Consider the following 3,217-nt stretch of genomic DNA (forward strand, 5'->3'; position numbering starts at 1 on the left):
AGAACAAAACATCAGAATAATTTGCATTATGGCTAATCACGCCCAAAAAGAAATTACAGCATAAGCAAAGTGGCTGCCTACTAAAGTTTCGATAGAAACTGACTGATCAACCCAAATATAACATAAACTAAAACAGAGCCTAACAATTACTCTTCCCTTTTGAAAAACACCTTATCCTCAAAGTGTGAATAATGGGATGATAGTCACTCAGTAAGTCATTGGTGATGCCATTTGCTGTTTATCTTTACCTTATTCATATTAATGCGTTGATAAGGTGATAGGTCAGTTGCTGCTTCTACAATGGGGGTAGAGTCGATATCTTCATCGGGGGGAGCGTTGGTGCAAAGCTTCAGTTTGGATACATGGCATACCATATGGATAGAGCTTCCCTTAGGAAGTAGGAGCTTGTAAGCAGGTTTACCTATCTTTCGGCTGATTTTCTAGGACCCAACATAATGAAAGAGTAGCTTTTGTTGTTTGGATCCTCTTAATCGCGTGGTATGCTGCAGGAGGCCTCTTCAAAAATACCCAATCACCCTCTTGAAACATCATTGCTCTATGGTGGCAATTGCATTGTATGACCATGCGATTTCGGGCTGCAGCAATGTTCCTTTAAAAGCCGTTTGATAGCAATGGAACAGGCTAGAACAGACAGGTGCGTTTCATTTATTAAAATGTGCATCAAACGCTGGACAGAGCAGACACTGGGACAAGGGTATATATTTCTCCCATGTCCTGTACCGTTCTGTGGTTAACCACAGAACTGACAGGACGCTCGCTCGCTCGAGCTCGCCTCCCTGTCTCGAACTCTCGATACTCATCTCTCTCTCTCATTTCTCTCCATGAGTGCTTGCACACTGCTCGATGCTATGGAGATGAAGTCTGTCTCTCCCATCACTCACCATGAGTCGCTGCTCACTACTCCTCACAATGCGCCAGTGACGATATCCAGCGATCAATTGCTATTTGCACTCTTTCTCCCTCTCTCAATACCTGGATTTCTCGCCCATCTCTTGCTGCTTACCGTAGTTTAGCAAGTATGACTGTTCTTCACCATCTATGTTCATTCTTCTCTCAATCTCCATCTTCTGAATGATGAGTTTAGGGCATAATAAAAGGCTATGGTCTCATACTCTAACTGATGACCATGATCTAGAGCTTCATGAGAAAGTCATCGAGCTCTCTCAATCATTCTCTTTCTCTCCAGCTTCAGCCCTAAATCCCATGAGATGCTTCATTTGCAGCCCTTCTACAGCCTCTTCATAGCCAGCTTCATATCCGTCAAATGACACATTTCAACCCCTTGATGGCTAGCTTCATCCCTATATTCGTGGAACACCGCCTCATTGCAGCCCTTCTACAGGTAGGGCATAGATTTCTCTCATTCACTCTATCTTTCTTTCTCACCCTTTCTCACTCATTGTCTACTTTCCTCACTCAAATTGTATTTTAGTAGGAACAACACATTTGCAGCTCTTTCGAAATTATGTATCAAGACTTGCACTCCATGTGTTTGATAAAATGTTTGATCTAAGAGACTCTTTTGACAATAAAATATCTCGGGATCTCGCTATGATTTTTTTTTAAACTTGTTAGATTCATAATGTTGCTCCCTGATGAATGATGAAAATCTCGCTCTGTAAAATCAGTTCATGTCCATGCCTCTAAACGATAACTTACTACCGAAGGACGAAATTTTTATCACTCCAACTGTGCCTATAAAGCGAAGAAGCAAAATCAGTCAGTTTCCACTCTCACTCTCGGCTTTCACTTTGCACACATCTTAGATTTCCGTAACACAAGGCAGTACCACATTACCATGGACATATTTCAGAATGTAAACAGAGGTTTGGAAGCTCCCCTGCAGTCCTTTCCACCAAAGAGGGGAAAAGTGAAGGCAAACATTTGGAAGAAGATGAAGGCAGCAGTTTTCTGCAAGAAGGTTCATGACTCCATGGCTGCTGCAAAGTATTCTCGGTTGCCATCGTCATCATTGAAGGGTAAAAGTTGACAAATATTGAAAGAAAAACTATCAAATACTATGTTCTTTATTTTTTCTTTTGAATGCATGTTCATATGGAATCTTAGTGAGGTGATAAACCAACAAGAATTGTGTAGCGCGTGCTTTTGTACTGTGCTTTGTACTGTGGGTTCTTGTAAAAAGGGCATGACTTGGTTCAAGTCTCAGCATATCATTGTATTCAGTTCTATAGCTTAAGCATAGAATTGGGGAACTGGTCAAGTGAACTTTCTTTGAACGAACTATCATGGCAAGCTCTAATAGATCAACTTTTCGAATTGATGATCTCTTTCTCTCTCTCTTTTTCTCTCTCTCTCTCTCTCTCTCTATATATATATATATATATAGAGAGAGAGAGAGAGAGAGAGAGAGAAAGAGAGAAAGAGAGTGAGAGAAAACTATTGCTTCATCTTAGCTGTTCAAACACTTTTTTTGAATATTGTTATAATGGAACAAGAGACTCCAAGAAACAAACATTGGACAGGACGAACAAGACAGACAATACAGGTAGAAATAAAACAAACGTTGGACATAAAGAACATGATGTTTGTTTTTAGAACTGTCAAATGATGGACAGAGAACAACATTGACAGGATGGACAAAATAGCAGTGTGATAGTATGTTCTGTGCTATAGTATAACCATCGAACGACCTCTTAGAGGTCGTTTGATTGTTGTCTATTGAGACAGGACAGACAGAATGTCCTGTCCATTACACTACTATCTTATCCTCATGGACAATAATATTGTTTGTCCACTGTTTGATGATTTAAGAATAGGATACTACGTTCTTCTTGTTTGGCGTTTGTTTTGCATATGTCTGTTCTGTCTGTTATGTCTGACGTTTGTTTTCGTCTTGTCTAATCTATCCGTTCTGTTTGATGTTTGTTTTTTCCATGGTTAGTTCTATCTATTTTGTTTGTCCTATCTAGTGTTTGTTTATGCTTTATTCGAACTGTCTGTCCTATCTGGTGTTTGTAACTTCTCTAATCAGTTTTGGTTATTATAATTGTTCTGTCCGCTATATGATATCTTATTTTTTGAACATGTTATATCAAAATAAATATAAAATTCATAACATGTTACATGCAAATCAATACATTTGATAACACGATCCATAATATTATAGCAAAATCAACTCTTTCAATAGAGACATACATGTAACAAAAACATCATTACTGTAAAATATTCAAACATT

General features: G+C 38.8%; 1 long non-coding RNA gene across 1 annotated transcript; it reads left to right on the top strand.

The window, feature by feature from the left end:
- The first annotated feature begins 589 nt into the window (after positions 1 to 589).
- LOC126410389 (uncharacterized) lies at positions 590 to 2,302 on the top strand. Its single transcript, XR_007574307.1, has 2 exons — positions 590 to 1,037; positions 1,245 to 2,302. It is a non-coding gene; the product is annotated as an uncharacterized LOC126410389 (long non-coding RNA).
- The last annotated feature ends 915 nt before the right edge of the window (positions 2,303 to 3,217 follow it).

The sequence above is a fragment of the Nymphaea colorata genome, chromosome 9, assembly GCF_008831285.2.
Source record: "Nymphaea colorata isolate Beijing-Zhang1983 chromosome 9, ASM883128v2, whole genome shotgun sequence".
In the NCBI taxonomy this organism is placed as follows: Eukaryota; Viridiplantae; Streptophyta; class Magnoliopsida; order Nymphaeales; family Nymphaeaceae; genus Nymphaea; species Nymphaea colorata.